This window comes from Macrosteles quadrilineatus, unplaced genomic scaffold (assembly GCF_028750875.1).
Source record: "Macrosteles quadrilineatus isolate MER2022 unplaced genomic scaffold, UCM_ALF_1.0 Scaffold_8__2_contigs__length_117827958, whole genome shotgun sequence".
Classification (NCBI taxonomy): Eukaryota; Metazoa; Arthropoda; class Insecta; order Hemiptera; family Cicadellidae; genus Macrosteles; species Macrosteles quadrilineatus.
Window position 1 is genome coordinate 18,668,208 of NW_026542601.1, and position 14,799 is coordinate 18,683,006.

Genomic DNA, 14,799 nt, shown 5'->3' on the forward strand with positions numbered 1-14,799 from the left:
ATTAGCCTATTAACAGAAGCCCAGCTAAGTAACACAAAGTTGGTAGTAGCAGTAGCAGTAGTAGGGTTGTTATTGTTTATTCATTTGATTATTTTAATTTAACCTGAACAGCTTGTTTGGTAGTCCAACACGTTATCTTGGTAGCTTGGATAGCGGAGTACCGGCTATCAGATAATATATTTATCTAGTGTTTGGAACGTATTTAATATTTATTTATCTGCTACTAAGTAGCTCAATATTTTAATAGTGCAATTGCCATTTAGTTTTGCTTGTTTGGCTTGGTATTTATTGAGACCAGCTACTAGTGGTGTAGTCACTCTACCTATAGTGTACTTGTATATTATTATGTGGTACGATTATTGAGTGAACTGTTTGATTCTTAGCTTGGGCATTAGAGTTGTGTATTGGATTATAGTGGCCTAGTAGACCCCGCCTGGTGATAACACGCGTTGTGGTTTTTATTGGCAAGTCGTCGTGTAACTCACCGTGTTTTAGGCACTCTGGGCTTAACTATTGGATAGTTAGGACGAAGCCCGAGTTGCGTAGTCAGCTACGACCCCCTAGGAGAGTGGTGAATCGGCGTAGGCCTGGTAGTGATTATTGCACGTTTGTTTTGGTGACTTGTTTTTGACTTGTTCACAGTGCCCGTGTATGAGCCAGTCCTATACCGGTTGGACCCGGCTTTTGGCCTAGTGGTTTCCCTGACCTTGTCGCAGACCCTGGAACTTTACCCAGCCATTGTAGGCTGAGCTATCCCCGGCAAACGGTTGCGACTGCACTTACTTTTAATATTTTTTCCAGTGCAGAAAGTATCGTCGCAAGATGGCGCCCGAACAGGGACCTGAACCCTGGACCCTTAGGTTAAAAGCCTAATGCTCTACCGACTGAGCTATCCGGGCACGGTTGTGACTGCGACTGCACTTTTAATATTTTTTTCCAGTGCAGAAATCAGCGTCGCAAGATGGCGCCTGCGAACAGGGACTGAGGTTGGCAGGTTGGCAGTGGTGCTGAGTTGCTGACGTATTAACGGCGCCCGAACAAAATAATTTTATTTGTGCAGATTTGTTGCGGACTTGTGCAGATTGGCTGCGGACCTGAGCTGTTGAGCAGAGTTTTAGGCAGACCTGCTGTGATTTTATAGTCGGTTGGGTAGGCCTAACCTGTTTTCTGTTACAGCGTGGTGTGTTGTGAACCCTAATTTATTTAGTGGTTGTATACATAGATATTAGTTAGTAATTTTAATTTTGCTAATTAATTGAGCCCTATCATTGAATATTATTTGAGTGAGAACCCTTATTGTGTATTTGTGGTTTGACTTTCACACCCATAATTGGTTTGATTTATTATTTTGCTAATTAATTGAGCTTTATATCATTGAATATTATTTGAGTGAGAACCCTTATTGTGTATTTGTGGTTTGACTTTCACACCTATAATTGGTTTGATTTATTATAACGGCGTTAAATATATTTTAATTGGTTTCGCTCTTATTTTTGCGGATTAGTCGTGGTATTTGGATTTTAAATATGGTCGTGACTACGAGTACGACGTCTGTGCTAGGCGGTACGCCTATCACGTCTGCTATTGTTACAACTAGTTCTGGGGTTAGCTCCGAACTGTCGGTGATGACGACGTCGTCATTGTGGCCTGCGTCATCGCCTATTTGGCCGACTATTTCATCGGTCGTGGGTACGACGGTGACAACGTCTCTGACCTATTCCGCGCCAGCGACTATGTCCTTGGGGTCGCAGCCCCGGGACGGTCGCGTGGGTTGGATCTATGACCTCTCGAAAGGGGAGCTCATGAGAACGATGGACCAGTATGGTTTGGTGACCACTGGTACTTCTGCGGAATTACGGCAGCGATTCTCGTCGTTTTGGAAGCAGCGGAATGCCCGTCGGTACAGCGATGATAGGCTGTGTACGGCTGGGGCTGCTGCACCGACATTTTTACCACCCGCTACTAGAACTGTGGAGCTTCCTGACCCCCCGAGAACCGTACCTCAGGTACTGGGTAATACGGAATCTAACCAACTTAGCAGGGAGTTAGAGGCGGTCAAGGAGATTCTTGGGTTGTCTTTGGAGACTGATACCCGGACTCTTCGAGAACAACTTGCATTGGTGGTGCGACAGGTGAGGGGCTCGCCGAGTTATGGGGTCGGCTATGGGTTCGAAAGACCCGCCAACCCTACGTCCCATGTTGTGGCTGCTCAGCTGTCTACCTTTGGGTTACCAAGTAGACCCGAGGGATGGCAGCGGCCCAATGATAATTCAGAGAGACCAGTCCGTCCTTCTAGCTTGGAGGTGCCGCGAGGCTCGGATATGCTTTTGAATGAGGCCAGCAGGGTGGAGCCAAAGGATTGCTCCAAAATATGTAACACGGTACGGAAGTGGGGTTTGAGGTTTGATGGCCGACGAGACCCTGTGTCGTTCCTGGAGCGCCTTGAAGAGCTGATGGTCTCGTACTCTATAAAATCAGAGGACCTGCTCAGAGCGCTGCCGGAGCTGTTGCAAGGCTCAGCGCTTCTATGGTACAGGAATTGCAAGGAGCTCCTGTATTCATTCGAAGCTTTTCGGCATCAATTTGAGATCCAGTTCCTCCCACCTGGTTATCAGAGGAATTTGGATGAGGAGATCCGGAAAAGGACACAGGGTGAAGGCGAGCACTTCCGGGACTACGTGGTTGCTATAAGTACCTTGCTTAGGCGTAGCGGTACGTTGTCCGAGCATGGTAGATTGGACTTGATCTACAACAACATGCGACCAGAGTACAAGCTCATGGTGCGACGGCGGGACTTCCGCAATCTGGCCGAGATGGTTGAGTTAGCCGAAGATTATGAGGCTTATATGCGCGAGAAGGCGGCCTTTAGACCTCCTCCTTCTCCGAACGTAGCGCTGGTTTTGGAAACCGCCTACACACCCAAAAAGAAGGTGGAGAAGCGCGCCGAAACTACCGCCGTCGAGAAGCGGAGTTTCGAGAGACCATTTCCGGAAGCCGAGTCGCGTGGACGGGTAGCTTTGAAGTCGGATTGGCGACATGAGGGTCCAAAGGGGACGGTGAAATGTTTTAGGTGCCAGGAGATTGGTCACTTTGCCCGAGAATGTGGTAAACCAAGGACCGTCTCCTGTTTTGGGTGTGGCAAACCTGGTTTGACGGTGAGTCAGTGTGGATGTCGGGCGGGAAACGGCAGGCCAGCTCAGACATCAGGAGGTCAACTGGGCAAGGCCACCCAAAACGAACGACCTCAGAAGAGTGGTCCGAGTGGCTCGGAAAACTAGACAGCCTGGTTGGTGGAGTAGACGAGAACCGGCTGGTTTCGGAGACAAGGCCCTTTGTTGAAGTTGTGCTGATGGGCAGCGTTTTAAGGCGTTATTGGACACTGGGTCCGTAGTTAACCTGGTTGGGCGAGAAGTCGCCGATCATCTTCAACGCCAGGGGGTAGAACCTTTTAAGAAACCCTCTCCTCTAAGGATGGCAGATGGGTCGCGGTCTAGGGCCGAGTATTCGTTCCGATTGGCAGGAGAGGCTGCGGGAAGACGGTGGGTTGGAGACGCCTTGTACGTTCCCACTCTTACCACGGATATGATTTTGGGTATGGATGTCATACGACATCTCGGACTTGTGACGGTCGTGACGGAGGTGATAAGAATGGGCGTGGGTGAGGACTGTGCTGGTCAAGTGGGCTGCCTCGATACAGTCGAAATTAGTGACCAAGACCCCAGAGGCCCTGACGATGGAGATCCCCGTCTTATTCCTGAAGCCGAAGTATCTGACACTTTGTTGGCTGGTAGTGGCGTGGATTATGATCCCGCTTGTGATGACGTCAAGGGCGAAGGAGTGATAAAGCCGTTGACGGAAACCCAAAGCCAGTCGTTGGCGATATTCTTGAAGGGAGAGCTGTCAAAATTTGACGATGTGCCCGGGAGGACCCATCTCTTGGAGCACGTTATTAGGCTGAAAGAGGGAGTGGTCCCGGTGAAGCAGAGGCATTACCCGAGAAATCCAGCTATGCAAGCTGTGGTTAATGGGGAGGTGGAGGTTATGTTGAAGGATGGGATTATAGAACCTTCTTCGTCTCCATGGAGCTCACCGATCGTGCTGGTAAAAAAGGCTTCGGGCAAATTTAGGATGTGCCTTGATTTGCGAAAGGTTAATGAGGCCAGCGTGCCGGACGCTTACCCCCTGCCGAGGATAAACGCCATTTTAGAAAAGCTTCGGCGGGCCCGGTACATAAGTACTCTCGACTTGTACCGTGGTTATTGGCAGGTGCCTCTCAATGAACGGAGTCGCCCGGTTACAGCCTTCACGGTACCCGGGGTTGGCTTATTTCAGTTTAAAGTAATGCCTTTTGGTTTGCATTCAGCGGGGGCCACGTTTCAGCGTTTGCTGGACAGGGTGATCGGCCCGGACCTAGAACCATCGGCATTTGCGTATCTGGATGACTTGGTCTTGGTTTCTGAAACTTTTGAGAAACATCTGGAATTGTTGAGGACCGTCTTCGCCAGATTGAGAGGGGCGGGATTGCGCCTGAATCCTGACAAGTGTCATTTTTGTAAGACCCGGTTAAAATACCTGGGTCACGTAGTCAGTGATGCTGGAATCGCGACCGATCCAGAGAAAGTCAGGGCAATCAATGACTTTCCTACACCGCGAAGCGTGAGGAATCTTCGAAGTTTTCTTGGGCTGGCCAGCTGGTACAGGAGATTTGTTGACGGATTTGCGTCGTTGGTCAGACCTTTGACCAAGTTGCTAAAGAAGGGGGAGAAATGGCAGTGGGGCTCAGATCAGGAGATTGCTTTCGAAGCAATGAAGAACCGCCTGAGCTCAACACCAGTTTTGGCATGCCCGGATTTCTCGAAGACGTTCGTGCTGCAGGTAGATGCCTCAAACGATGGCCTTGGTGCGGCTTTGACGCAAGACCAGGCCGGTAAAGAGGCCGTAGTGGCATACGCGAGCCGTCTGTTGACAGACCAAGAGCGGAAATATACGACTACCGAGAAGGAGTGTTTGGCTCTGGTCTGGGCGGTGCGGAAGTTCCGACCATATCTGGAGGGTTATCGCTTCGTGGCCATAACGGACCATGTGGCATTAAGATGGTTGATGAAGCTGCAGGAACCGTCCGGTCGGCTTGCTCGTTGGGTTATGGAGTTGCAACAGCATGATTTCGAGATCCGGTACCGTAAGGGTACGTTGAATCGTGTTGCAGATGCTCTCTCCCGTCAGCCCGTGGGTGGTGAAGATGGCGATACCCCGGCTGACGTAGCTGTGATGGGAGGAGACCCACGAGAGGCCGCATTAGAGACCGAGGGTATGCAGCCAGAAGATGGCACATGGTACCAGCGCACTAAAGAGTGTGTGTTGTCCAATCCCAGACGTGTCCCGAGTTATTGTATTAGGGATGGGGAGTTATACAGGCGTCTTGGGAAAGATAAGAATGATGAAGGCGGAGTGGTATGGAGGACTTGTGTACCACCATCTAAGGTTAAGGATGTGTTGGTAGAGAACCATGACTCTCCTATGGCGGGCCACCTGGGAGTTAAGAAAACAATTGCCCGGGTTGGGGAAAACTATTTCTGGCCGGGTTGGCGTCGGGCCGTGAAAGAATACGTTAGGTCCTGTGTCGCGTGCCAGGAATTCAAGGTGTTGCAGCAGAAACCGGCAGGACAAATGTACTTTCGAAACCCTCAAGGGCCTTGGCATTCGGTGTCGGTCGACTTGATGGGTCCTTTCCCCAGATCCAAAGGTGGGCATCGTTTTCTTGCAGTTTTCCAGGACCTGTTTAGCAAGTGGGTTGAAATAAGACCCCTACGGTCAGCTACGGCCAAGGCTGTAGCTAGTGCATTCAAGGACGGGCTATTGCTGCGTTTCGGCGCCCCTGTGATTCTTATGAGTGACAATGGAACCCAGTTCGTCTCTAAGGTGTTCCGAGACCTGACGAAAGAGTGGGGAATCGAGTTCCGTCAGACTGCCCCTTACAGCCCGCAGTCCAATCCGGTTGAACGGCCAAACCGGGTTATCAAAACTATGATAGCCCAGTTTGTTCAGGATAATCATCGTACTTGGGATGCACTCATTGCCGAGTTCCAGTACGCGATGAACACCGCCGTTCACGACTCCACTGGGTTTTCACCTGCCAAACTGTGTTTTGGGAGGGATCTCAGGCTACCTAGGGCAATCGGGTCGTCTCTGACCACAGGACCGGAGCCTGGAGATGACCGTGAGAGAACCGTGGACGAGCTATATAGTGACCGGGAGCGGGCGTTTAAGAGGTTGTACGATAGTTGTCGACAGAACTTGAGGAGGGCTTTCCAGCGCCAGTCTAAATATTATAATCTTAGACGACGTGAGGTGCAATACCATCGAGGTGATCAAGTCATGAGAAGACTACATGTCTTGTCCTCAGCGGCTGAAGCTATAGTGGGCAAACTGGCCCCTAAGTTTCAGGGTCCTTGCACCGTAGTGAAGCGAGTGGCCCCTAATATGTATGAGGTAAAGGACGAGGGTAGGAGAGAGACCCACGTCGTCCATGTTAAGGACCTTAAGACCTACCATGAAAGAACCGAATCCTAGTTATTCTTGGTTATGCATGGTGGTGGGTAGTCAAATAGCGATTTGTGCATGGCTTGTGCTTGCTATTCTTTTTATGTTTTTTGCAGGTGAACGCAGTTTCTTTGGGCTTGGGTAGTCGTTGCTTGGTTGCTTGCTTGTTTGCCTGCTTGCTTACCTTTGGCTTAGTATTAAGATGTCTCTGCGTTCGGAGATTTTTGTTTTGCCGGAAGACATTGAGACCCTTCGTCCCAATTGCCTAGTTAATGGGATTGCGATTAATGGGTACCTTCGCCTTATTGAGCGCAGGTGTTTCTATTACCGGAACTTACCTACAGTTTGGGCGTGTGACAGCGAATTTAGGTCCGACTGGGTAAGGGGAGGATATGAGGTGACGAAGTGGCGGTTGCGAAATATAAACCCGTTTAGTAGAGAGCTTCTGTTATTCCCAGTACACCTGCCGAACGTTGGACAGCATGGACATTGGTCGCTGATCGGTGTGTGGCCCCGGAAGGCGGAAATCGCTACTTTCGATTCTGTCGGGCATCGGCGAGCAGCAGCGAGACAACAAATGGAGGGCGTGCTAGATTTTCTTCGGCTGTACGCCAGGTCCGAGAACCTCCCGTTTGACGCGGATGGTTGGACCCTAGTCGACTCCCCGGCAAGCTTGCCTCGCCAAGAAGATGCAGAGAGCTGCGGAGTGTTTGTGTGCGTATACGCTGACAGGTTAGCGAGGAACGCCCCTATCACCGAACCTATTGACGTCAATGCAGCACGCTTGGCCATCGCTGAGGTCCTGGAGAGAGGGAAATTCGACAGGGAGGATTTCCAAAATCGCCGGAACGTCAACCCCGTCCCTCCTCAGTCGTCAGCCGTTACAATCGACCTCACGCTGCCGGTTGACGGACCCCCATCGGAGATCTTCGAGGTGGTGGAGGAGGTGACTGGGGAAGTCGAGCAACATGCTGACAGGGGGGCTGCGGAGGAAGCGAGGCTGTTAGGTGACGAGACCTCAGCCATGCTGTTAGACGATGTGGCGGAGGATGAAGCTTCGATGCGGGAACCCGTCGAGAGCCAAGAGCCCTGTCTAGACCTGGAGGATGGCGAGTTGGTGGTGGAGCTTGACGCGGAACCAGCCGCCAGACCAGCGGTCCAGTCGAGATTGGGTGGTTGTCAGCGAGGTGAGGATCGTCGTCAACACCGTCACCCAGGATCCCGTCGAGAACATAAGCGAAGGCTCGAGCGGCATCGCGACGAGACTCGAAGGTACCAGGGAAGCCAGCAGCGACAGGTGGTGGAGAGGAGCCGTGGTCTAGGTGGACACAGGGTTCGGAGACCTGACCACGGGGTGGAGCCGAATCGGCGCAATCCGGAAGGGGTGTCTACGAGGAGACGCCGGGAAGGTGGACCTCAACAGCAGGAACCTTGTCAACGCCGGAGTGAGGAGACCCGTCGTCGTGCTCACGTCGACTTGAGGTATAAGCTCCTGGCCCGACGGTGCGAGAGACTGCATTCTCCTCAACGGTCTGGGCGGAGCGGTGACATGGCTCGCAGGCTCGAGCGACGGTTCACTGAGAGGGCGGAGAGAAGGCCGCCGGCATGCTCTCAGTCAGACGTGCGGGTGGATACGGAGGCCAGCGGTCAGCGCGGATTCGAAGTGCCACAACACCTGCGAGACCGTTTGGCGGAGTTGGAGACCCAAGGGTGGTCGAAGACGGATCTGAGGAACAAGCGCTGGGTGGTGACCCGGGCCGATGGGTCCAAGTTCAAGATCCGTGCCGCCAAGCTCCGGACCCTAGAGACACTTCATTGAGTGTGATGCGGGTGGGGCTTTACAATATTTAATTTTAGTTTACTGCTCGCAGTTGGAGTGGGAGTGATTTATTTGTTTTTGTTAATCTAGTAGTTTGGTTTTTGGTTTACATTGAGACCCATGGTAAAGGAGGTATCATTGGGTGAGGGGCCGGAGTGTTTTGTTTTGGTCGGAGTTTGAAGATTTTTTTTCTTTTGGCCGTTTTCTTTTTTTTTACCCCGATGTAAGTGGGGGGTGTAACGAGTTATTTTTCCCAGGGGGGTATATTTTCGTTATTTGGGCCGCGCGTCTGTTGAGGTAAGCAAGCGGCGACGGCGAACCTGGCTAGCGCTCTTTGACCCGGCTTATCAGTTCGGATAAGCTTGGGTATCCCGGGACTACTGGACAGCGGAGAACGGACATTCGAGTCGTGGATCCCGGTGAGTGAGGATAGCGTGTGTCTAGTGAGACGTCCAGTGGTGTACGTAGAGAGGAGTGCTGTGGTGACATCGGTGTCGTGTGAGGTTGGTGCTCAAGGAGTGAGTGTCGGCATTCAAGTTGGGTAGTGAAACAGTGACCCACTTGGGGTGAGTGGACGACGTTTTATTATATTTTGGTTTAAGAGAGTTAGAGAGTTAGGGTGGTAACCGTGCTGGTCAAAGCCTGACGGTAGTTAGGATTTATTTACAGGTGTCAGGAATAAAAAGTGTATTCCTGACGGTTCTGGGCAGGTGCCAGAGCGCAAATAATATAATCTAATTGACTGTAGTAGATATTATTTTGCGTTGTACCTAGAGTTAGTTATATTACTAATAACTCTGAGGCCCGACAAACCTAGGCTGCACGATTTAGCGTGCGTAGTTGGAAACACGTGGCCAGTAGGCTAGTAGCATTGACTTTATATCTCTAGCTAATATTATTAGCCTATTAACAGAAGCCCAGCTAAGTAACACAAAGTTGGTAGTAGCAGTAGCAGTAGTAGGGTTGTTATTGTTTATTCATTTGATTATTTTAATTTAACCTGAACAGCTTGTTTGGTAGTCCAACACGTTATCTTGGTAGCTTGGATAGCGGAGTACCGGCTATCAGATAATATATTTATCTAGTGTTTGGAACGTATTTAATATTTATTTATCTGCTACTAAGTAGCTCAATATTTTAATAGTGCAATTGCCATTTAGTTTTGCTTGTTTGGCTTGGTATTTATTGAGACCAGCTACTAGTGGTGTAGTCACTCTACCTATAGTGTACTTGTATATTATTATGTGGTACGATTATTGAGTGAACTGTTTGATTCTTAGCTTGGGCATTAGAGTTGTGTATTGGATTATAGTGGCCTAGTAGACCCCGCCTGGTGATAACACGCGTTGTGGTTTTTATTGGCAAGTCGTCGTGTAACTCACCGTGTTTTAGGCACTCTGGGCTTAACTATTGGATAGTTAGGACGAAGCCCGAGTTGCGTAGTCAGCTACGACCCCCTAGGAGAGTGGTGAATCGGCGTAGGCCTGGTAGTGATTATTGCACGTTTGTTTTGGTGACTTGTTTTTGACTTGTTCACAGTGCCCGTGTATGAGCCAGTCCTATACCGGTTGGACCCGGCTTTTGGCCTAGTGGTTTCCCTGACCTTGTCGCAGACCCTGGAACTTTACCCAGCCATTGTAGGCTGAGCTATCCCCGGCAAACGGTTGCGACTGCACTTACTTTTAATATTTTTTCCAGTGCAGAAAGTATCGTCGCAATTACATAGACTATAGTATAATTAAATAATTTAAACAATGATTTAAAACAGCTGATGATTTTATTAAGTCCATATTATTAAAGTACAGTATTTAATGTCTTAGAATAAAAAAGTTATTATATTTACTATTTCGTTCCTCAACACTGTATAAAAATTCAGTGCAAGATACAATATAGTTTTGTATATCGTATATCACAAGAATTGCATTGCTTAAAAAATGATGAAAACAGAGTAGGATCGATAATAGGGCTAAATTATTTTACTAACCTCTTACTATTGAATAACATAAACGTTTGTTCCTCTACAGGTTTAATTGTTCTATTAAATACAATATGTCGGTTCTTGTTTAGTTATTCAACATATTAAAACCCTTATGTTCATACAAAGTCAAAACTAAAATATACGATAAATGCGTACAAAAATTTTATAATAACATATTGCTATTGCAAAAGTATTTTGCGTACAAGATATGTGTGAACTGAAAAACAACTCGTATGGACAATTAATTAAAAATTATAAGACCCATGATAAAATAGTGATGGATGGATTTCTGTTGAAGAAAATCAACGGAAACCAATAGATTTCCCTTGGGATGGGAGGTAAAAGTAAAGATTATTTTTATCCTAGAACTTTGTCACTTAACTATTTCCCTTCTTAATTTGTAAGCTGTCACTATATATATCCACAGTAGTATCCTGCCTACACGGTATTTAAACCGAGAAGATATTTCATGGATAAACATTTAATTAATTAAAATGTATGTAAATACTTATTATAGAATTATTTTAACCTTCTGATTGACAAGCACAACAAATCACGCTTAACTGAGAAGTCACGTTCTGTTGTGAATAAACTGAGTCACCTTGTGATAACTTTCCTCTATCAGTGACTCTTTATCGGAGTACTCAAGTTTTCAAGCAAATTGTTTGGTTAGATAAAATTAACTACGTGTGCCATGCTAATTAAAATGTATATACATTGTGAGCAAATCAATTTATAAAATCTAGATTGACTTTTGTCAAGTCGTCAATTGATAAAATCTTTCCGGAGAAATAAAGGGTGTAGGAGATATGAAAACCCTTAAAACTGTACCTATTGTATCAAAAAGAGTTTATACAATAAATGGCATAAGCAATCTGAGATATAACACATTTAAGTGAAAGCTGATGTTTTAATGCAACTGTTAACACAAATTATGTATTTCCCAAAAGCCAAAAGTAATAACTATGCAAGATCTACGTGAAATATGTAAACTAACACAATATTGCATCTCCGCTTAAGAAAAGTCTCAATTTTATAATTCGACAAAAACAGATAACTAATTTATAATTAATTAAATATTTATTAACTATACAAATATTATCAGTTAAATGCATAAATCAAATAGATGAATAGTACAAGTCAATGGTCTGAGAATCATGTCCAATGATTATTAATAAGCAATATAAATGAAATTATACATTATTTAAAAGATAAGTTTACAATTGTAAACATAAGCAAAGGACGTTTTGCTGTTTTATAAACGTAACCTACAGCGCAATACAACTGTTTTCTGCTGCGTTGGGACGTTGCTGGGATTTCATATAAATTGCCTTCAAGCTTTACATTGATCGTTGTGGTAAATCAAACTTTCATTCAGATGCGTGAGTATAGTTTTGACTTTCCGTTTTTGCTATTTTATGAAGGTGTTTTACGAAAATTAACATTACGTTTTAGACTTGCACACAATTCGTTCAATTTGCATACAAAACAAAATAATACTTATAGCTTCGTACTCTAACTGTATTTATAAATTCTCCAAATTTTAATTCTCATTTTCAGCTTATTTATCATAACATCAGACTTATCATCACTTATCATTATCAGCTTATTTATTTTAGATGATTTTAAATATAGCTTGAATACATTTTTCAATTTCCAAATATAGTAAAATTTAAAAATAGAGTATTAAAAAAAGAAAATACATATAAAGTACACTTGTCGCAATAAAATATAAAGTTTAAACGTATTCAATGTTTAATAACGTACATATTAAATAAACAAAGAATTTTTTTATACATAATCTCCACCAACGAAATTTAAGAGAATCGACCATAACGGTTGGACGGAAATAGGAAATGAATGGTTTCTAATCACGTACAACAAAATATAGGTTGCCTTAAGGAAATTTGAACCCTTGGCCTACATTTCTGGAACACCCTGTGCTCGAGTCATGTTTTAAGTATTTTGGAATGCATTGCATCAAACAAGTGCACAAATTTATCACATTCTTATTTTCTTTTTAGAATCTATATTTTAAAACTATATGTTGTCACACACTTAAATAATTATAAATATGCAAATTTCGGAAATGTTGAAAGACAGTGCTGTATTTCTACAGGTAAGACGAATGTTGTAAACAGTAAATCATTTGGAAAATCAATACGCTTATCAATAAGCGAGGTAAATAGCCAGGACAGTCTATTTTATTGTTTGAACTTTAAATACTTGTGTTCAATAAATCACATGAATCAGATCAGATAAACTTGATTTGTTCTTTTGAACCCTAAAAAGTTTTGATACATAAATCAAGATAAACTTGATCAAGATTTTCGGCAATATACTCTGTGTTCGCTCTATTCTTCTTATTAGTTGACTTAGTATTTTTATTTACAATAAATATTCCTTGCATTTTAGTACTAATTCCATAGTTAGGACGTTTCAGAATGTAAAACTAAAATAATTAATGTTAATCGATATTGTAATCTCACGATTATCTGTTTTACAATAAAATAAACTAGCCATATGTGTATAAACATTTTTAAAACGCATTGTAAAGTATTTAAGTACCCTTTATTTATAATACACTTCGTAATAGGGGTTTTTCGAAATATTGCATTGGAATGTATTAATATTAACCAAATTTGAGCAATATATATAATCTGGTTTATGTTTCTAAAATGAGCCTAGATATAACACTCATTTAACAAGCAATTTGTGACGGTAAAGTAGGTCTGTATTATTTTAGTACAGTTTAAAGGTAATACAAATAGGGCACATCTTTTTGATGAGGTTGGAACTTACTAAATTTGTACCTGGTAACATGAATACAGAGAATCTCATATTGAGAAATATGAAATTGTGTTCAATGTTTTGTACAAATTATACTAAATCAACAATATCTCAAGTAAGAGATGGCAAACAAGAAGTTTAGCAAACCTATGAGAAAAAGGACTGACGATAACGTTTAGACGTAGAAACCTAGGCCTCCACTATATAATAAATTGGATCGTAAGGTAAGCCTTAGATTTTAATTATGTCCAATAACGATCCAGAGGCTATATCTCCAAATCCAAATAAATAATTTGTATTGATTTATTAACGTCAACCGAAATATTATGATGTTAACCATTTCTTTAAAATCATATTAACGTTGACTAGTTTTCAACGTAGGACTTTACATAATATCCAGCCCGATGGCAAGTCACTGCTTTAAAACAGACAAATTAAGTATCTTGATAATCAAACTGCATTTATCTGTATCTAGTGGTTTTTTTTATCAATTTACATATTTATTACATCCTAGTTACATTTACAATCTCGAATCATATTTTTATAGATAGAGAAGCAATTTTTTCACCCTATAGTAAAGACATTTTCTATTCTTACTGACCGTAAAGATGTACAACAAAGCAGTCAACAACGAAGAAATATCGCCAACTGGAATGAAGTTATTATTCCGATTTAAGATGTCTATAATATTTTGAATCTTTACGAGAATCTTGCCCGAGAATCTTTACGCCACCACTTTGATTATTCTTAATTAACAAATATGTAATAAATAAAAGAAACCAGAAGCTTAGATATTTGTAAATTAAATAATTACTGTGCAGTAAGTTGGTATAATTTTCAAACTCCGAGACAAGAAGAGGCAAGGCTGAATTAGTGTTGGGGAGGGGGGGGGGTTTGGATTGCTTATATCCTGAGTTGAGTTTTACCAGATTTATCAATCCGGAACTATATATATATATTTTATTTGAAGGATTGCATGACGTATTGGATGAAAGTTGAACAATTTAAATAATTTAAAGGCGTATAATGAAATAAAATTATAACAATTTATATTTATAGCTTAGTTTTTAACTACTATTTTTGCAATTAAACAATTCATTACTATATAGAACTCAAGCTAAAAACTAAAGATCACTGTCAATGCATTTTACAAGTCACTTCAATAGTTTCAAAGGTACTTGTTATAAGTGCAATATGACTTTGGTTGGTTATAAAATTAGAAATCCATTTGAAGAAGCCAGCCAGAATAATTTATGTGAAAGGTATTCCATGTCTATCGCAGTCTTGGTTTAGTCAAATGAAATTGGTCTAAGTAGGTTACTATACTACGTTCGCAGTATGTACAGTATTAGTTATAAAATGTATAAAAATACTTTTACTACAGTTCGCTATTTGACTTTTAGTCCTACGTAATGATTTCTATTAATTTTAGGTCTTACAAGTTTATCAAAGAGTAAAATTAACATCTCTAGTAGATAATAATTGTAATGTTTACCTCGAAATCATAAATGTTTACAATTGTTTGTTGTATCATATATGTATGGAGGTTACAAATTTTAATTTACCTTTAACTTACATAGCTAGTTTCAAAACATAGGGATATGTCTTCAGAACAAGTAAACAGGTCGTCCATAAAAAAAGTATCGGCCGAACGTTAAAAATTCAAAAGAGA

General features: G+C 43.4%; 1 non-coding gene across 1 annotated transcript; it reads right to left on the minus strand.

The window, feature by feature from the left end:
- Window positions 1-826: 826 nt before the first annotated feature.
- Window positions 827-899, minus strand: Trnak-uuu (transfer RNA lysine (anticodon UUU)). Its single transcript has one exon. It is a non-coding gene; the product is annotated as a tRNA-Lys (tRNA).
- Window positions 900-14,799: the final 13,900 nt, after the last annotated feature.